We start from the raw sequence: 22,857 nt of genomic DNA, 5'->3' as shown, positions 1-22,857 counted from the left end.
CCCGCACCAGAACACTTCCATGCCGAAACGTTTCCGCACCAAAACGTTCCCGCACCAAAGCGTCTCGCGTCAATATGTCCACGGCAATATTGCCGCGCTAAAATGTCCTGCACCGAAAGGTAGTGCACACTGAGACCCCCTTACGTCTCACATCCGTCCTTTGTCGCTTTTCACCACTCAGAACACTCGAACGTCCTTTTACTAACTGCTCGAATGGAAGAGGATCAGTTCTACAGAAACGAGGCCTTCAGGGAAATGGTTCTACAGAATATGTTCTGCAGACTCGTTTGTACAGAAATATTTTCGTACGGAATATTTTTTTACAGAAGGGAATTGGAAATTCACATCAGGAATAACCTGCGTGAATTATTCTACGGGGCAGATGTCTTACAGAATATATTTCTATGAAAAGGAATTTAAGATTTGTATGTGGTTGAAGTTGCTAACATTATTTTAACGATGATTATTTAATAACGAGAAATATCGTTACTTTGCAACTTCAGGATTGTCTGACATTCGGCTACTTAATTATAACAAAGAATGCATGTTCATTAGGGTGTCATTTATTTAGAGTGTAGAATCATTTTTTCTGATCCCCCCTCCCCAAATCAACTTCATATAATTCAAAACTAATGGCCTAATTTTTCCAGACTGTTACGTCGACTCGAACACGTGCCACCGACAGGATAGATTTCCCCATTTAAAATGCATGTGTTTCGGACACATTCTCAGTACATATTTTATTGTAAGAGTAATAATGTTCGCAAAAATCTATCACTGCAAGGTTTGAGTAGGCACTGGTCCTATATCTGAAAAAAAATTCACATCGTCATACTAGGCAATGTAGATCAATTGCACTTCCTTTGAATTGAAAAAAAATTAGATTCCTGTTGTGTAATTCATCTAGATTGCCTGGTGAGGTGATGTGAATTTTTTCTCAGATAGTAGCATTACTGCTCACTAAAACCTTGATGTTTTTTTTTTTTTTCAACCTGGATTGTTTTGAACGTTATTACTTTTACAATAAAATACATACGGATAACGTGTCCAAAACATGTGTATTTTAAATGGGGAAATCCGTCCTGTCGGTGGTACGTGTTCGAGTTGAAGTGAGAATCTGAAAAAAATTGGGCAATTGTTTTTGAATTTTTTGAAGTTGATTTGGGAGCGGGGGGGGGGGGGGGGGGGGATGGAAAAAATTCGTCAACACCCTAAATTAGGGACACCCTAATGTTCATATCTTGTAAAGCCAACTCCTTGAAAGTAGTTCTAAAATTGTACAACGATTTACTCCATGATGTTCCGTTCTGTTAACGTTACTAACTTCAGCATGGTAGATTCGTTCAGATATAATCCTACATGAATTATTCTACAAAAGAATTATTGTACAGAATATTTTTCTAGTGAATGTTTTTCTACAGAAAACTTTGCTACAGAAATTTTTTCAGAGGATAGTTTTCTAGTTTTACATATCCAATACAATACCCATTCGATACAACACACACATGAATTCGACAAAAATAATCTTAATTAAATTACATTAAACAAAATTGAATTAAATTAAGTTTAACCAAAATGTACGAAATTCACAATTATATATATATGTCGGATAAGAATAAAGAGGATGCATCATCAAGTGAATTCGAAACTTGAACTTTGAATGAGTCCGCCGTATCAAGCATCAAGCGTTATTCAACATGCTTTGAATATAGAACAAACAAATGGATTGTTTGAAACAACGCTTGGATGAAATCGACAGTCACGGAAAAGCAAGCGAATTGGCCGGACGTGTTGGAATCCTCGCGCTTTTCACAATGAGCAATCCACGAAATGGAAATCCTACATCCTCTCCGCCTTTCCGAGGCTTCACCCCGACATCAGAAGTGGGATCAGAATCTGCTTCTCACCGATCAGAATCTGCTTTTCACTGATCAGAATCTGCTTCTCACCGACCACAATCTGCTTCTTGCCGACCAGAATCTGCTTCTCACCGAGAAGAGAGACGTGACGACGAAAGATGGCAAATGCTTTTGCTACAGCAGCAAAATAATTTCATGCAGATTATTCAGGCAATGAAGAAACCTTCTCAGACGAAAATCGAGTTACCTGAATTTGACCCAGAAAAGTTGAGCGATACTCGAGCTTGGATTCGTACGGCAGACATGTGTATGTCAGAACATCCGCTGAAAGGAGCGTCGCTCATGAACGCCTTGAGCCGTGCGATGAAAGGAGAGGCATTATCCTGGCTGACCCAAAACGTATTTGCCCGAATAAATTGGAATGAATTTAAAGAAATATTTTCTCTACGATTTGAATGTCCGGAAACCCTCGCTGCTTTCTTAATGAATCTCAATCAAGGTAGGCCAAAGAAAGGAGAATGTATCGCCGCTTATTTAACCACTATGATAACTTCGTTGATGAACCGATGGAAGAATCTCTCTATGGAACAGATCGCTGTGTCCTTCGTTCTCAGTCACATTTCTCAATTTGAACCACGACTTCAACGCCTTGCTTTCACGGAAGAAATTGAGACACGGAATGAATTACAAAAATAATTGAAGGCCGTATATTACTTGAAGAGGAAAAACTCGGAACTTCACACTGAACAACGTCAGACCGAAGCAAAACGATTTGAAGAAAAATCGTCTACCAGTCATCTGAAGTCTATTATAGAGTCTTGGTGATCGGTCAATTAAGAAAACGTATTTTTAGTTAACGTTTCGACCCGGATATGGGCCCTCCTCAGAACGATTTATTTAAAAACTGTCAAAAATAACAAAAAGAATTTTATAATATCAATAATGGTACAAGAAGTAATCAGACATAAATATTGTAGATGTAATACTCTTAGAGCTATTAAATATTGTTGATAGTAAGAACCTTATGATTAATTGAGATAAGGATGTTTTTTAGTGTTATTTACCTTTTGAATTAAGTAAGTGGACTAAGATGTAGTCGAATTCACAATTACAATTGGTGGAAACAGTGTTCTTTTGAGTGACGGTAGACTATGTCAATCTTCAAGTTATTTTATATGTGGGAGTTAAAAGTTGGTAGTCATTAATTAAAAAGATTAAAGAGCTATGTTTCTTCACAGTCAGTATGTCATTGTGTTAAAAGGTTATTGAAGAAGGTCGTTTTAGCAATGAAATTAATTCACAGGTGTCAATGAAGTGGAGGTAGGCTCTTTATAATTAAGTTCTACATGTCTAACGAAATATTGTTGGTTGAACCAATTGAGTCAACAGGTGAATAACGACTGATGGGAGAAAACAATGTAATCCAGAGTGAAGGTGAACCTATTATAAACAATTATACAGAAAAACAATAAATATTTTGTAAGAAAAGTTATGTAGAAAGGACTGTAAATGGGGACAAAAATTTAAGCAATATTTACAAACCTCTAATCTCCGCCCACACAACAAATATTGTTTAACCTTAACTACATACAAAAAATTTTTTTGTCCCCATTTACAGTCCTTTCTACATAACTTTTCTTACAAAATATTTATTGTTTTTCTGTATAATTGTTCTGTTTGAAATCGTTCTGAGGAGGGCCCATATCCGGGTCGAAACGTTAACTAAAAATACGTTTTCTTAATTGACCGATCACCAAGACTCTATAATAGATTACATACGAGGTCGAGAATTCCTATTCATCAGTCATCTGAAGTGTTTCACCTGTGGAAAGATCGGGCATAAATCATCTGTCTGCTATCGAAGAGAAGAGAAAAATGCAGCATCAAATGTGTGGCAGAGAGAAGCATCTACAAGCAGTGACCCGAGGAAGCCTATAACCTGTTTTAAGTGCAAGGAATCTGGGCATTATTCTTCGCAAAGTCCTGGAATGAATAAGAAGCCATCGTCAGGACGCTTCAACGGATCTAATATTGAACGACGTGTGGATATTTGTGAAGCGAATTCGCATTCTGGTATTTTGAGGCATGCAGGTGAGCAGTTTTCATTTAATTTTGATTCTGGAGCCGAATGTTCTTAAATAAAAGAATCAGTGTCGTCAAGGTTCTCCGGGAAAAGACTCGATAATATCGTCACTATGACTGGAATTGGACGTGTCCATAGTACTTTGCAAATTCTTACCAAAGTAAACATTGACGACATTGCCCTAGAAATTCTTTTTCATATTCTTTTTCATAAAAATCAGACAAAATTATACGCAAAATACAAAGACCTGTATAAAAATATTGACGTGTTGGAGGGTAACAGATATCTTTTGAAAGCTTTGAATTCCAATCGTACATTTGAATATGCACATGACCGGATGTGAAAAATTCTTTTGGGTAACATTCCGGAAGACTTGGAAATGAATAAAGAAAATTTTGAATAATGAAACATTCAAAATGAGTATATATTTGAAGTGTAAACTAAATACATGATTACTTTTGGAAAATTGTTTACGTGGAAGTTTGTAGCCGTAGCTCGGTCGAAATCGGAATTTCTTGAATGAAACTGTGAGTATGCGGTGGGCAGTTTCATGTAAAAGTCGTGTCAGAAAAATCACTCAAGGGAAGTGAATAGACATTGACCACTCAAGGGAAGCGGTTAAGAACATTAGTCACTCAAGGGAAGTGATAGAAATGTTGGTCACTCAAGGGAAGTGAAGGAGATGTAAAAATGTATTTAGTCTTCAAAATTAGCCACATGTTACGAAATTAATTGCTTTGTCAATAAATGTGGGATTGGAACTGAAATTTGAGATTTCTGTTCAATATAAATGATTAAAGCGAAATTGAATTCATTTAAAACGAACTTTTACTGCTGGAGAATTAAATTTCTTGCAGATCACTTCACATGGGGATATATGATTTGTCAGAATGGCCGTGTCGGAGAAGAATAAAGAGGATGCATCATCAAGTGAATTCGAAACTTGAACTTTGAATGAGTCCGCCGTATCAAGCGTCAGGCGTTATTCAACATGCTTTGAATATAGAACAAACAAATGGTTTGTTTATAACAACGCTTGCATGAAATCGACAGTCACGGAAAAGCAAGCGAATTGACCGGACGTGTTGGAATTATCGTGCTTTTTACAATGAGCAATCCACGAAATGGAAATCCTAAATTTTCTCCGCCTTTCCGAGGCTTCACCCCGACATATATATATATTTATTTATATATATATATATTTTATTATATATATATATATTTTGAAACACCCTAATATATATATATATATATATATATATATATATATATATATATATATATATATATTATATATTATATATTAGAGTGTTTCAAAATAAAATTTTTTTGGATTTTCATTTTCAAATTCAGTTCTCCACAAGGTGGGTTTATTTCATTTTTCGTTTAAAGTTAGGGAAAAAAAGAGTTGTTCATCGAAAACAAATACACCCTTAGATTCGAAATGGCAGGTAAAACACAAGCAAAATATGGTAAAAAAACTGGACCTAGACTATTCATTACACCCTTCCCCCCTCCATCAAATCAAAAAAATTGTTGTATTTAATTTTTACACTGTCAAGTGTAATTTTTTGTCCATCCTAACTGAGCTATAAGGAAAGTTCACTTGTGTTCGGATTGTTCCAAACGTGGGCATTGTTACACACATAGACATATCAGATTAACATAGCAGTTTAGTTTAAATCGGGCACACATGCAGGTGATCAATTCTTATCGGAACTTTATATAACACTCATGTGTGTACGGTGTGTGCGCGTACATGTGCCAACGATATCTCAAGAACGAATGAACTGAGTGGAATGATTTTGAATCAAATCGATGGAGCCATGCGTCACTTAGAAATGATTAGACTTCAGGTCTGATCTATATAGCAGTTTTTGAGTTATTACAATGAATATATTAAAAGATTGTTCACAATGTTGATATCCTTGAGACAGATTAATGGATTTTTACGATTCTTGCTTTCAATTGACGCAGCTCTTCTTAGCTTCAGACGATATCAATTTCGGATTTTATCGATCCAACAGTTCTCGAGTTACTCGAATAACAACATTAAAATAGAAGAAATCATGATGATACCTCGTTGAAGGGTCATCCGATTTTTACGATTATGGGCTTACTTGACGCGATTCATGTCAGCTTAGAACAGATTGAATCTTATATTTCATCAAAATAGTGCTTTTCGAATTATTAACACTTGTGATGACTCGCATAGTTAAGAATAATATATTTTTGATTGCAATTTCGAATCGTATTCAAGCGAGAAGTTCTTAGGTTGGCCCTTGAAGGTCAGCTAAACTACTTACTTGTCATATTTTTTCGCGTTCTTCGTACATCTCTGTCATGTTTCGAGTAGATATTTATGTCTGTCCATATGTGGAGATTTGGATTTTATTCACTCTCTTTACTGTTGTAAAATTGTGACAATTGATTCGAAATGTGCCAGACTTTAATGACCAACCGTGCTGACAACATACGCCGATGATTCAACTTTCCGAAAACCCCCATTACGTAGAAACAACTCGGTTGATTCGATTTTACTATGTATCCCGTGCAAAACAATTAAATTATTTTCATGAATTTGGTAATTTTGATCCAAACACGCTCACACGATTCTCAATTCAACTTGTACTCAAGTTTAACTTTTTTCTCATGCTTCCTAATAGTTCAAAATGAAAAGTGCAATTGTTTGATGTTATGGAATACTGGATTTTCAAGTGACTCACGGAAAAGAACATTGATCGGAGGGCCCCTATCCGGGCCGAAACGTTAACGAAAATATACGTTTTACATTCAATGACCGCTCACCAAGATTTACCAATACATTATCTACGAGGTAGAGAATTTTAATCCTCCATATTTCAATTGGATTACTTCTGGGAATATGGGCTATATTCACAACATCGAGCTCTCACATGGGAAAGCGACAGCTGACTACCTACGTCGGTGGATCCACACAGCTGAAAAAATGTCGAAGATGAAGAATCATAGGATCTTCCTACTTCAATGTAAGAAACAAGGAATAATGCCCAAACACTTTAGTTTCTCAAGGACAACCTCTCACAATATTAATTTTAATCTGTCAAATTCCAAAACCAAAGCTGAACAATTAATTAATTTTCAGCTATCCGTACTCAACCTTGAAATTAATGATGTGCATACCTATATTATCAAATCTGAAAAGACTCTTACTAAATTAACAGAACAAATCCATCAAAAACTGGGTAGTTCTTCTGGAAAAAAGTTTTTTGATACCCAATATCGGACGTTAAATACTAAGTTCAACTTACTCAAAAACCGTAACATTAGAAAATTCACCATGTTGTTGGCTCAAAAAGAACCTCCCAACAATCACAATGATTTACTTTCAAAAGAAAAAAAGAACTGTTTAGTAAATCTAACCGACACTAATATTCCTGATGATGTTGCTGAAGTTGTACAACTCGGTCCTAAATTTGGACGTTCATACAATAATCACGATCTTCCTGTTTTCAATCTCATCTCTAACTTTGAAGCAAAAATAACGAGTTTCCCTTTTGATTCAAGAAATTAAGCAAGATCAGAATTCACCAAAAGTTTTCAGCTTTCCGAAGAACCCCAGAAATAACAACAATAAGTTTGTCCCTAACAAAAAATTCGTGATACCATGACTTTTAAAAAAAATAACCCGAACATTATGTTTTTGTTGAACGTCAGTGGCTATGCACAGAGAGACTTACAATAACAAAATGCGACAACAGCTTTCGGACACTTACACCTATAGAATTGCAAGATATGACCTCTGCAACACTCTACAGTCTAGGGTAAACAAACTCACTTCTGGTTGGTTTAATTCTAAATTAATAAACAAAAGTATACACAGACGTATCACTACATATAACAGTGTACCGCCACGTGCACATGGCCTCCCTCAAATTCACAAAGAAGGAATTGCAGTACGAATCATAGTCTCCTTTGTTAATAGCCCGACTTATGCCTTATCTAAATTAATTAATTCATGGTTCACCACAAATATCACTCCTCCTACTTCCAGAGTCAAAGACAGTTTTACATTGGTAAACAAAATAAGTAAATTCATTATTCCAGACAATTACATTTTAATATCACTAGACGTAATATCGTTATTCACCAATGTACCTATAGACCTCGCTGTGCTGGCTGTAAAGAACCGATGGGCCTTTCTAGATAAAAAGATCCTAATCCCACTTACTGAAATTGTTAAAGCCTTAAACATCTGTTTTGATTCGGGAATCTTCAAATTTAATACGGACACATACGGACAACAGTTCGGGTTGCCTATGGGGTCCCCACTCTCTCCAATCTTGTCAGACCTTGTAATGGAATACCTTGAGTTGTCATGCATCAGCAAACTTGATTTTGATTTACCCTTCTATTTCAGATATGTTGACGATATTTTAACTGCTGTCCCAAAAGAAAAAATGGACTTCATATTGAACATCTTCAACCAATATCATTCCCGATTACAATTCACCATTCAAATAGAAGTTAATAACGGTATCAATTTCCTGGATTTATTGCTGATACACAACAACTCTAACATAAAATCAGATTAGTTCCACAAAAAAACATGGTCTCAAAGATACCTGAATTTTAATTCTCACCACCCGATGTCTTACAAGATAGGTACCATCTTCAATCTTGTTGATCGAGCCATCAAATTATCTAGTACCGAATTCCATGAAAAAAATCTGTCACTTATATACAATATTTTAAGATGGAATGATTATCCACACGGCCTTTTGTACAAACATATAAAAAAGAGACGCATCCATATCAATAACCTAATCGACAACAATATTAACTCTGTTTCCGCAGATGACAACAACAGACCAGCCACTACATTTATCCCCATCCCATATGTATCTGGTCTCTTTGAGTCGTTGAATAAGTTATTTACCAAACGCAATGTCAAGTTTGTAGGAAAAAACTCAAAAGATTTACAATTTGTTTTCGATTCGGGAAAGGATGGGATCCCTATGGGCAAACGATCCAACGTTGTTTATAAGATGCCTTGCAATGATTGCAATCAAGTTTATATTGGACAAACCGGCCGCCATCTAGATACTAGACTCAAATAACATCAACGTAATGTACAAGATAATGAGAATCGACATACTGCATTAACTAAACATGTGATCAACAAAGAACCTTCTTTCAACTATGATAATGCAAACATCCTTTGTGAAGAGCCCAATTATTATAAACGTTTACTTTCAGAAATGTACAATATTGTAGGGCATCCAAATTCCGTTACATAACTTAACAATATTTACAAACCGCTAATTACCGCCCACATACCACACTTTGTTTAACCTTAAATATAAGTTGTACATAATTTTGATGTCCCTACGTTGCTTGTTTTTACATTTGTTCATACTTGTTCGCCTTCACTCTGGGTCATATTTGATTCTCCCAGCAGTTGTCGCTTACCAGTTGGTTCAAACGGTTTATTGAAATTGTTTAGACATGGAGAATAGGGAGATAATGACACCATTACTGTAGTGTCAACATCGTTTCAACTATTTTAAATACCCTAAACCCTTTCTTCAACCTTTTCAATCGTTTGACTTATGCATTGTGAATATATTTAGTTATTTTATTTATTAACTTTTAATTCTTATACACCTACACTTTTGAACATTTGGAGAAGACGCCATTGTCTATTGCCAACCGATTTGAAGAACCATCGCTCTCCAATATGTATTTTATGATTCTGACCAGTGTCTTAATCCTCTTTCTCGTACAAGGTAAATTACTCCTTAAGTTCAGTATACTTTTTTAATCATAACTGATATACGATATGTTCGCTCTAATCTACAATAGATAATAACTTTCAATAGTATTATATCCATAGAAGTTTATGTCTTACTGAGAAAATTTCTGTTCTTGACAGTCAAATAAAAAATTGATCGTTCTGAGGAGGGCCCCTATCCGGGCCGAAACGTTAATGAAAATATACGTTTTACATTCAATGACCGCTCACCAAGATTTACCAATACATTGATCGGTAGTGCTTCAGATCGATAGAAAAATAAATAGTTTTGTTGATTTACTTAACACTCTTCTCTTCTTCATCACAATACACTTGGAATTGGAAAATAAATAGAATCTCATCTTCGACACCACACTTCTAAAAAATGTGAAAAAATAACCGGCCAAAATGCTATTTCTGTTTGAAAACACTGTGAAAATAACTTACTAGATCATTCACGTATAATCCGATACAACTGTTTCTTTTGAAAATGCTTTAAAATTATCTATCTGATCTATCGGAAGAATACTGTTTTAAACTAAAAATTTGAGACTTCACAACATGGGTATTTTGTCGTTACCATCTATAGTAATTTCTTAAAAATCTATAACTTATTTTTGAAAACTGATTCGATTATAGTAAAATATACTTGATAATATGTTCTTCTACACGAAAATGTAAGAATATGACAAAAACGATGAAAAAAATTTTCTTCTTAATCGTATTACACGTACAAGTATGAAATAAAAATGATTACTTGTTCAGCACTGACCTTAAAAAATGAATGAAATAATGCACGATGACGCGTACTGCTGAGCGTTCGGTAGGCAGTTTGCTACTCTGGCGCCATCCAACTGACTACAACGTTTCGAAAGGGGAATAAGGATGAAATGAGAGAAGGAAGGACTTTGCTGACGACGGAATCAATAGTGGGCGCCGGCGCCCCGACGTGGACACGACAAGGGCTTTTGAATTGCTCAATGAACATTATTTTACACAGCTACGCACAATAAACCACGGATAGTTTTTGTAATGCGCTGTGTCTTATGCAGGTCATTTCTGATTTTATTATCTTTATCAATCTTCAGTTTCAGCTTCACAGCTTTTGAATTTTTCCCATTCCACTACTTTCCTTTATCTCGTTGTATTGTCATTAGAAGGAAATTCCGGTGCATATTGACAAGATTGAACATATCTGCGGAAAGATGCAACGTAACGCATTGTTCCTTCCGATTCAAATGATTTATAAGTCATGAGATTTAACAGAATCATCAAAATTATCGGATTGCGAAATAATGACTTTTCCGTGCGTTACGTGGGGGTGAGAGTGTACTGAGGAATGGTAGTGAATGATTAATGAATAATCAAAGATGCTCTTACGTAACGACAATGAATAAAAATTAAAACTAAGAAAGACCTACCTCTCGATAAGCCGGTAGTTGGTAGGGTCGTGTAGCTATAGTCCTGTACAGGTCTGTGAGGTTTGTTCAGATTGTTGAGGGTAATTTATAATAATAAAAATAGGAAAAGGTTGTCGTTCAAAATAAATGGTTTGAAATAATTTAACTGGTAAAAGATAAGGTATATTCTGTTTCGATTTAGTGATTAAAATGTCTGGTAACAATCAATGGTGATAATGACATAAAAGCCGAAAGTAACAATTTATAAAGTGTTTGAGTTTATACAAATCGTGTGTTATTCTATTCTAAATGATATTATTATTTGGTACCAAGAACATCTATCCTAAACAATGGTTATAACTAACTGGTCGTGATTATTCGATATTGGATCTATCTTTTGAGATTATTTTAAATTAATTATAAAGTGGGGGCGGAGCTGATGACCGGAGAATAACTCTCTAAATTCTCAAGGGAATTTTCTATAGCTGGACACCAATTCTTGTTGCTGTTATATCAAGTTGTGCTTAAATCTTGGAAACCATACGTTTGATCTAACTGGGGGTAGTGAAGCTAGCCATCAGCTCTAATCTTACTTTTGAATGGATACTATAATAGTAAATTTTGATCAGAAAGGTGAAAACAAGAATTCGTTCAATGTTAAAGATTAGCACTCGGATTGACTTATCTTTAGACGTGTAGTTCGGCGAGATTAAGAGCCATCAGATCGTGTCGTCAGTGGTATTTCTGGAGCAGGGCCTCACCTCGAGATCGGAAGGGTTGATGAATCCGAACCATGTTGAACGTCGGCCACTTAGTCTTTGTGTATTTGGAATGATACTCTACTATCGGAAGCAATGGTTTGAGAATGTCAATTTGATTCACTCGCGGTTCTGATATACGTTGAAAATGATTCTAACGATTATTAATTGAAAATGATAATCTAGCTGGTTATTATTATGAGCACTTAAGGGCGTTGCCTATGCCTCGACGAGCGCGCGCGAACAGAGACTCACGATTTTCCTTCTCATTTCCTCATTTTTGAAGATAATTAGGTTCTTAGGGGGTCATTTTGAAGATAAAGAATAGATCTGTGTCGCCGTTTTTGCCGAATTTTCGATTTCGCTCTCAGATTTGCGAAAAATGTACTTGAAAGTACGTTATCTTTGAAGTGAGACACAGCGGACAGTGAATTTTTTTTCGAAATTCGGCGAAAACGGCGACACAGATCCATTCTTTATCTTCAAAATGACTCCCTAAGAACCTAATTATCTTCAAAAATGAAGAAATGAGAAGGAAAATCACGAAGCATAAAACAGCAAATTTTTCGCGCCAAAGGCGGGCGGCTGCTAGCGCCACGACCGCGTTGGCCGGCGACCATGCGAATTACAGGCGAAGAGAGTAGACTCAAACCCCCCCACTACAATTCCCCTCGTTCGAATCCTCATCGCTCGGCACGTGGATAGTGTTCCGCGCTTTTATTTTTGCTTGTGTTTTTCTACCGTGTTTTTTATTATTTCGAGTCAGTATTTATTCCCGCGATGGGTAAGAAGAGAAGGAATCTGTCTGTGAAGAAGAAGAAAGTACCCGGCATAAAGAGTTTGGCTAAATTTCGGGAAAAAATGAGGTAAATTGAATTATTTATATGATTGATGTCGCACCCTCTCTGACTTCGAGATTCAATCACATGAGTACGAACAATCGCAGGGCTTTGATCTAAGAAAGTACTTTCAAGAGCCGATATTGCTGTTCATAATAGCAGTACAAATTCATTCTCAAGTTTTTTTATACGTATGAAAACATAAACTAGAATGCGTTGTGACGTGTGGTACTAGCCCGGTTTGCATTAGTCGCTAAAATGTGTCATCAATTTGTTACGTGTTCAGGTTAAATGATCGAAATCACTATTCGGCTATTTGCATTAGTGTTTACACTTTGTCGATCATAAGGAATATTCTGATCACTTATTGTGACTACCCAAGTATCCAAGGTAAAATTACAATAAATAGAAAGTTTTCGTTTCTTGAGCACCCGATCTAAGAATGTATGAAGATGAATGTTTACTAGACTGGGCCAAAAAAATTAACTATTTTTTTTTTTTTGAAAAATATATTGAGAATATCATTCAGTATGGCAAAAAAAAAATTTCATGAAATTTTAAGCCCTTAATATTAACTTTAATTGAGAATAACTTTTGAAAAATTAAATTGAGGCAAAAATATTAAGAGATCTTTTTTGTAGAACAATCAATTTCCTTTAAGAATCTGTCATGATCTTTTTTATACATTCATTGATTCGTTAGTCACGAAATTCCAAATTAAAAAAGTCAAATCGAGAAATTATATCAATTTATTAAGCTTAATTACTCGGAAACGGCTTGTCTGACAAAAATCTATAATCAGACCTTTTTTGTAGGGAATTTAATTTTATAAAGGGATAAGTGAACATAAATTTTTTCACTTCAATATTTCGACAGTTCTGACGTAAAACATCAAATTATTACTAAAAATCAAAAATAGCGATGATAGACCTCTTAAAGTTAATATTAAGGGCTTAAAATTTCATGAAATTTTTTTTTTGCCATACTGAATGATATTCTCAATATATTTTTCAAAAAAAAAAATAGTCAATTTTTTTGGCCCCGTCTAATGTTTACATGTTGGAATCTTACGCTTCCGATGGGAAGCACACGCAAGACGGTCAAAGCGGTTAAATAAATGATATGCGGATGTGCAGTATCATTAGTTACGAGAAAATTCATTGTTGGGAGATATGAATTTGAAAAACTGGTGATTTCGAAAAATTAACGACAGAGCCAGGAATCGAACCTGGTATCTAGAGATGTAAAATTACAATGTATCTGGCAGAATTTTCCATACAAAGTAAATACGGCGCGTACGTATTAGGCCACTAAAATACGCGCGTTTTGTTTTTAGAAATAAACTTGACGTACTTCTGGGGTAATTATACATGCATACATTACCTACAAAACAGCCACCCCACAAAACTGTTATCAAATCAGATACTACTGCCAAGTATAATTTATTTAGACACCAATGATGATTTTGATATACTATAACTGATGATGACAAAAAAAAAAAATTGATACCAAAATTGAAATTGAGAAGAAAAAAAAAATTGCAGTGCGTGATACTTGGCGGGCCCATTTCGATATTGCCATTACAACATTGATATGGCTCGATTTGTATTTTCTTGTGCTTGTTTTAAAAAGACCCGACAAGTGCCACTAAATGAAAAAAAAAAAAAAATGACAAGACGATAAGATTTACTATATATATATTATATAACAGTGATACTGTGAAAGTATTCCTGATCTGCTATTCCCTAATTATCGTTGCGCGGCAAATTTGGGCATTCTTCGATCCACCGTCTCCTGGGACCTGGTCATTTTGGTTACTGATTATATTTGTGGTCATTATAATTTATTGCTAAGATTTTTTTCTCGCGTCCATGCATTGCCAAATTTTTTTACGTGTAGAATTGCTGCGAGCCAACAAAACGACGGAGAAATGGTTCGCGAAGTAATGACTTCAGCGGAAGAGGTAACAGAAGATGTTGCTCCGTTTAATGAGGTCGTACTTGCCGACGAATTTCAGGATACCGATTTGTTTTGCTCGGAGACAATGCCTGAATCTCCGATACAGTACGCGAGAAACGACGACGAGACGACTGAGTGCAACACCGCGGAGGATTTCGTGAGTATCCAGCCTGCGACCGAAAGTAATGTTGTCGAAGACATGAATTCAAATTTGCTTGTAGTCGGTAATGCCAAGGCCGAACCAAGTCCCCCATTGGAGTTGACTGGGAGAAGAATAGTAGACATTAGGCATTTTTTAGATAGCATTACAAAAATTGGTCGTCACTCCCCTTTTGATTGTACTTTTGCAGACATGTGTCCAATATCCGAAAGCCGGACAGGATTCATTACCACCATCACCTTCAAATGTAGTATGTGTAATTTAGTCAAATCAATAACGTCAGAGAATTCTAGTTCAGGTTCCTCAAGCGTCAATGCAGCTATAGTATCCGGTGTAGTGTCCACAGGTGGTGGTTTTTCTCAACTCGCAGAGATTAGTGCATCGGTAGATATGCCATGTATGGCTAAAGAGACTTGGAAAAAATTTCATAGGATAGTTAGCGATACGTATCACGACATTTCACGGGAGCAAATGCTAGAGGCAGGTAGGGAAGAAGCTAGGTTGGCCCGTGAGGCGGGTGACGTTGACGAGGACGGGTACCCTTGCATAGCGGTTGTCGCCGATGGGTCTTGGGCAAAAAGATCGTATAGGACAAAATATGACTCTCTATCAGGTGTAGCAGTAATAGTGGGATTCAAAACCAGAAAAGTTTTATTCATTGGGGTAAGAAATAAATATTGTTCAACGTGTGATAGGAAGCGGGGTGATACCGAGGCATCTGTAGGCGAACATAAATGTGTGAAAAATTGGACGGGTTCTAGTACCGCGATGGAGTCAGACATTATCGTCGAGGGTTTTAAGTGTAGCGTAGAAATGCACGGTATTAAATACGATAAATTAATTGGGGATGGGGATAGTAGTGTTCACCGAAAACTTATCGATGCGCTTCCGTATGGACCGGAAGCACTTGTCAAAAAAATTGAATGCCGCAACCATGTTCTCCGCGTCTATGGAACTCGACTTCGGGATCTCTGTACCAACCGTAAGGTTGGTACTGTGATCCTACGTAATAATTTGCGCAAAAACTTGAGGCGACTACGATATGCCGTAACTTCCGCAATTCGCTACAGGAAAGGGCAAGTTGATCAGCCACTTTACGTTCGAGTCGAGGATTTGCGCAAAGATATTAAAAACAGTCCGAACCATGTTTTCGGGGAACATGGATCATATGCGGAGAGAGGTTACTTCTGTGACGGTAACCCCAAACCAGGGGAAGTTAACCTGGTCGAGGATATGAAATTGACTGGTGTCTTCCAAGAGATTCAATCGGCAATGTATCGACTCATTGAGCATGCATCGAGCCTCATATGGGACGTGGATAACAACGTAGCTGAGTTATACAACTCACACGTTGCCAAGGCTATAGGTGGCAAAAGAGTCAACTTTGCCCTGCGCGATTCATATGGAGCTCGGTGCGATTCTGCCGTAATGAGAATGAATGCCGGTGGACAATTTCATGTATTAGTGCAGGAAAAATTGACAGGAAGGGTGGGTAAATTCACGAAAAAATATTGCGAAAATAAGACGGGGTCAATAAAAATTAGAAAAAAGGGTTTTAAGGGTAGCAAAAAAACTTTCGTGACCCAGATCGCTGACGCCGACTATGGCCCAGATGCTGCTTGTCCACGGCAATCAGACATGTCGGTGGATGAATTGGCGTCTGCTCAAAGGACATTCGTGCAGAGCTTGTATTCGGAGGACCTATTGGAAATCGAGCGACAAACAATGGGGCAGAGTTCGTCAATCGCATGGTACGAACAGAGAAGAAAGCGTTTGACTGCCTCAATTTTCGGTGAAATTTGTAAGCGAAGGCCACGAACATCTTGTGCTAAATTAGTAGAACGCATCCGCTACGGCGATTTCCATGGAAATTCAAATACAAGGTGGGGCACAGAAAAAGAGCCCATAGCAATAGGTCAGTTCGCTGCCGAACATTCTGTTACTGTTGATAGCAGTGGTCTAGTGGTGGACAAGGCGTTACCCTTCCTTGCGGCATCGCCGGATGGGCTTATAGGTAAAGACGCGGTCGTAGAAGTCAAGTGTCCAGCATCGGCAAAAGAGTTGACTCCAATGGAGGGCATAGAGTCAAAGAAAATTAAATTCATGAAAATAATCGATGGAAAACCAAAGTTAGATCTTTCTCATAATTACATGTATCAGGTCCAAGGTCTTCTACACATTACAAATAGGAAGTGGTGCTATTTTATAGTTTGGACGCCAAAGGGATTGATTTTTGATAAAATAAAACGTGACGATAAATTCTGGACCGAAAAAATGGAGAATAAATTAGCAGATTTCTTTCACTTTTGTTTATTACCCGAGATCGTAGATTCTAGACGCGCCCGACAACTCTCAATCCGCGAACCCCCTCAAATCATCGAAGCCCAGAAGGCCGCGCGTAAGAAAAAGTAAATTCCCGACCGACAGACGATAAAAAACTGTGATATAAATATATGTACATATGTTCATAAATATAATAGCTTTGTATATACCTTACGTGCAATATTTCTGTGATTTATGTTTAGTTAGTTATGTGTATTACTGTGCCAAAAATTTGCTAGTCATATCGTTATAATTATATATCTGATTATTCATTCTAGGAATACTTTTTGCAGTCTGACCAAACTGCGTATATACCTATATATTATGTAAATATTCTGTAGCTTATTTTTTCATTACTATCTGTGACCTGCACTCGTGACGTACTACTTTCCATAGGTTGCGCTTTCTATAGAATTTATTTAGCCATATAATGTATACAATGCTCGATGCCTTGTTATGATATCAATTTTCTCGATCGAGATTACTGTCATGTTTCACTTATACTGTTTCAATTTAATTTCTATGAGATACTTTTCATAAAGATTTCGTGATTATGTTCATTAAGTTTAAACGAGTTTAATTTCACTTTCATCATTTTATATTATTTTTTATCATTTTTTATTTGTTTGGTGCAAACCCGATCATGGTTGGGAGGTAGGGACGGGTTAGGTGGGTCTCTGTTTGATAGCGACCTCCACCTGGGAGATTGATGATATATTCGTTGTTATATCATGAATTTGCTAACAGCTATTCGTTGCAATTTTCAATTTAAAATTACCTGTGACGACGTCTGGTCGGTATTCATAAATAGTTCCGTATTATTTTCGAAACTGTATTAGGAACAGCTCTCAGCCGATCAAGCTTATGCTTTGAGCTGACTCAAGACAGTCCGACAAATCGAACCTGACTATGAATACCGGCTATTAGATTATTACCAGTCCCGTGATCGCATTGCGTAGAAATACGGATGCCGGTGAATATAATTTTTGTTGAAATATTAAGAATGTATATCTATATCATCATACGTACGGGGAATTCTACGTCACGTCAATCAAAAAATGACCTCGTATTTTTTCAATCTATTCATACTTCTTTTCACATGAAATAAAGATAAAAAGAATCGATACGCATTTTGGTGTTCGTCCGAATTATGTTTGTTTTCGAAAGTTACCAGACAATCATTCAATTTTGATGCAAAAGGAGCGCGCATATATCCGGTTCTATTCGACGTAAAGACATCATTTACAGTGCATTCGGAAGGTGAACGAATAAGCTTTCATAAAAAAAATGTTATGTTGAACATTATTGCAAATCCCAATTTTTATAAACAATTCAAATGTTCGACGATTTTTACCTCATTAATGATAAGTTTTTGAATTATAAAAAAAATGGTTTTGGGTTCCTTATTAAATTCTGTATTACTAGTAAATTTTTCAAGTGTAATCTGAAAGGAGTCTCTTTTTTTTCTATTATTCATCAGGTACTGCGTCGTGCCGAGCGCGGCACACTGGGCTGTTTAAAAGTATTTGAATCCGAATGCCCGTGAGGGGTGGAAGAGGCTAGCCGCGTCACCCGCCCCACTCCGGCGACAGCTCGGTTGCTCCGTCTCACTTGTTTCTTACTCTCTCTCTCGCCACGGTTAACGCGGGAAGCGGAGTAGCCCGCGCTTTCTAGCTAGGCAACGCCCTTAATATTATCTAATTCGTTTTGAATCAGGACCGAACTCAATTGAATTAGGGAAAATGGAATGGCATAAAAATGTCTATTCGTGAAATAATGAGATTTAGTAAAGCACAGTAAAGATGGAAACGTAGAAGATAGTGAGTCTTTCGCAGCTAACAGAATAACTGAATGCCCGAATTTGACGAATTAGCGCGAGATTTTAGGCCGGTCACAACTAAGATTTTCCGAACGCTATTATTACTCAAGAAGGGCTAATACGGGTTGACGTCCACGCACCTCGCGACTTGACAGACGAAAGACCCGGCTTCTTGGGCCTGAGGGTCCAAGGAGCTGCAGTTGTAATAAGTTACAACGGTAATTAGCCAATGAGGTGCGAAGGCAACCTCCCGATGCCCAAATCCATACGGTCAGTGTTACTTCACGCTCTTCGACGATGTTCCGACGATTCTCAATCTCGTCCGTGACATATTAAAAATATGAACAAGAGATATTTACGTACAACGTTCACACATTCATCCATACATCTTAATATGTAATCTATTTTAATTCAGTTCACAATGGATGAATAGTTTATGTTAAATATTAATGATGATTTTGCCTTAAAAAGAGAGGTATTATTAGGCTGAGCTCCGCTGTTACTAGCTCAGCAGTCTCTTATCTCATTTCTTGGTACCAGTTATAAGAAACAAATTTGAACCATATACTAGGGATCATTGTTGGTCTCTACGTGACTTTTGCCAGGTGGGGTGGAACTCGCCGTTCTTAGAATATGAGATTTTGATGAAATAATATCTGTGCATTGAAGAAATTAAAGAAATGAAATTAAATGGAATTTTGAAAAAGGTACGCCAAGGCGGTACGTCAAGGCGTAGCACATGAGTACGTTTTACTTATTTTGACTTATACAGACGCTTCATTTGCTCTCAATCGAAAACGAAAAAATCGAAAGTCTATACGTTACAATTAATTCGATTACTAGTATCAAACTGGCTTGAAGCATTACATGACAGTTATTATTATTAAATAAATAAAATTAAAAAAAAATTGCATTTCAATGTTTGTGTATTTACAAAAATAGCCGCTGCGAAGCAAATAAACGGTAGAGTTCAGCGCATATGTTATATATGATCGTATATGGAAAAAATATATTGTAATGGGTTCGTCCAGCCGGGGCCCAACAGGATTCATAATCCGGGAGCCAGTGAACTTTTTTGGAACTTATTTTCGCACGCCCAACGTATTGTAACGTTCTAAGACGTAGCAAAAATTAATAAGGATTCGTGAGCTAATTCGAGACAAATTAAAAGCGTAAATAAAAATATTGTGAAAAAGCTTTAATGGCACGGAACGTGTTTCTAGTTTAAAGTCTGAAACGAGACTGTTTTTTACAATAATGTTGGTTGACGCAGCAACCTTATTCTTTTCAAAGATATAAGAGGTTTATAAACTTCTTTCATCTATGATGACTACTAGATCATTAAAAGGGGGTAAGACGGGGGATTTCACCCTTTGTAACAATATATATGAGCGAAACCGCCAATCGAATAACTATTTTCCGATGCGGGTTGTTGGTAACATATTATCACATTGTATTTCTATGTAACAGACGGAAATAACCTTGAATGATCAAGAGCTTATATGGATTGTAAAAGAATCCATTAATTTTCAATTTTTAAATATGCATAAAAATAAAAATTCTAAATAATTGAATTTCTGCATTTTTATTGATTTTCGCCGTATTTACAGAGAACCCAACTTCAATTTGACATATGTTCAGTGAAATTTTCTCAGCTTTCGGAAAAAAATATTGAAAAAAATGTCAATCCATGCGCAATACCATAAAAACAGCTTTTCACATTTGAAACTCAATTTTGAGAGCTTTATGCAAGTTCGAGAAAAAAATCAATATTGTTTTCGGAAAGCTGAGAAAATTTTCTAAAAACAATCATTCTTAATAATATTTTTATCTTCCCATAAAATACCGAAAAGTTGAATGAAGAAAAAAAAAAAATTAAATGTGATGAAATGTACCGTATAATTGCAGCCGAAATAATGGAGGAAAAAATCTAAAAAAAATTATGTGCATGTCAATTATCGAGGACTACATCCCGGCATTATTTTAAAAAGTTCCATGAATGGGTTATCCAAAACGTCGTCTCGATTTGGCGGTTTCGCTCATACACAAAAAAAAAAAACATTAGTCGTTCGAACGAACTCTAAAAAATTTTTTTTAAGCTTAAACTTTTGAAGAGCTACTTTTTTGACAAGTACTTACAGCCATCAAACTCAATCGAAAAATGAATTATCGATTTTATTTGCATCACCCTAATATATCTCTCTATATTATAAAGATATCTCGCCGCCGTGTTAGGAATTCAGTGTATATGCCCTCAGATCTTGACAGATTCAGTCTTGAACCCATGTATATGCCTTCAGATCTTGACAGATTTAACCTCGAACCCCACATATATACGCCCTCATCCCTTCACAGATTCCCTTCACCCTCCTTCCCTACCTGTCCCGTCGCAGCCATTTCATTCACTGCCCATCCTCCCCTTATTTAACCCTTCACTCTTTGATCTTCGAGCTCCAACTTTTGACCTTCTACCTTCGATTTTTGACTTTCGAGTTTCAATCTTCGACCTTCGACTCTTGACCTTCGACTTTCGACCTTTGACCTTTGCAACGCACATGGCTATATGGCTATGAAGATTTAACCTTTTATTCCAAGTATATACATTGTACCTGTGAAGACTTAACTCGCCACCCTACGAATATGCCCTTATAGCTATAAAGATTCAACCCTTTACCTTACGTATATATCTGCGATGATTGAACCCTTTATCCTCTATGTAGTATACCGCAACACCTATGAAGACATGACCTTGAACTTTCTCTATACACAGCCATCTAGGAATCAGGGATTCAACACGCCACCCTTTGTACATATACATCCCCATACCTACAAAAATTTGACCATTTACCACCTTTCCTCCCCCCTCCCATCCAAACCCAAAAATGGGGGATGGCGCGCGAAATGCGTAGGGGGGTGAATCCCCTTAGTACATATATCATATATTGCATCGGATAGCTGGTCGAGGTCACCTCCGATATCAACTATGGCCATACATACGACAGATCACAAGAATAACAAACGGTGACCGACGCCTCGCTGACACATACCAACTCGACGATTCACCGACAACGTTATAGATAAGGAAGAGACGTCGATGATGTAGCATGATAGGCAATCACGACGAGTATAAATAGGTGAACTGCGCGCGGTGAGCATCGTCAACAGTTGACCGCAGCGTTACCAACCGTACCATAATTATCGTAGATGTAGCATAATTCTGGTGTACGTACAATGTAGCATAACGCTTGTACAATGTAATGCAAATCTACGATGATTTTCGTCAGAAAAAAATGAAAATAACACGTGCAAATTTAAAAAAAATGTATGGTATAAGATGAAAAAGAAAGAGAGAGAGTAGACGTTCATTTTACATGGAATTGTAGCGATACTAGCGAGAAACGAGGTGATGATAAGGTAATATTGTGGGAGATCTGTTCAGGCGGGACCGTGGTCCCGGTTCCTTACTTGTGGCACTTGCACCTAGAGGGCGATAGCCAAAATGGTACCTACCACGCCATCTGGAGGAGTACATACCTCTCTCAATATTACCTTAGTAATGACAGACAGTCCTTTAGCCTGTAACGTAAATATACTTTATACCAGTAATAAAAATGGATTCCGACGAGTCAGCGGATGAAAATAATACTCCAAATACTCCGCCAAATAAAAAAATCCGGCTCAACACTCATAAAGTACAAAAATTCCGAGAAGCATGGACACAAGATAAAGATTTTTAGGGTTGGTTGGAGCGAGACCTGGAAAACAATTTGAAAGCCAAATGCCGCTCATGTTGTACGAATTTTACCGCCGACTTGACGGTGATTCGCAAGAACGCTAAATCACAGTCTCATGTGGCAAAATCAAAAGCTGTTACCAATTAACAAT

General features: G+C 36.8%; 1 protein-coding gene across 1 annotated transcript in view; it reads right to left on the bottom strand.

Annotated features, from left to right (window-relative positions):
• The window catches only part of LOC124210905 (sodium-dependent neutral amino acid transporter B(0)AT3), a 490,584-nt gene extending 479,991 nt beyond the window's left edge, over window positions 1-10,593 (bottom strand). Inside the window, exon 1 of the mRNA XM_069133492.1 lies at window positions 10,488-10,593. The gene's annotated coding sequence lies outside the window, so the exon portion shown is untranslated. The remainder of the gene's footprint in view (window positions 1-10,487) is intronic.
• Window positions 10,594-22,857: the final 12,264 nt, after the last annotated feature.

The sequence above is a fragment of the Neodiprion pinetum genome, chromosome 2 (assembly GCF_021155775.2).
Source record: "Neodiprion pinetum isolate iyNeoPine1 chromosome 2, iyNeoPine1.2, whole genome shotgun sequence".
Taxonomy (NCBI): domain Eukaryota; kingdom Metazoa; phylum Arthropoda; class Insecta; order Hymenoptera; family Diprionidae; genus Neodiprion; species Neodiprion pinetum.
The sequence above is the reverse complement of the archived record's forward strand: the minus strand, read 5'-3'. Positions and strand labels throughout refer to the sequence as shown.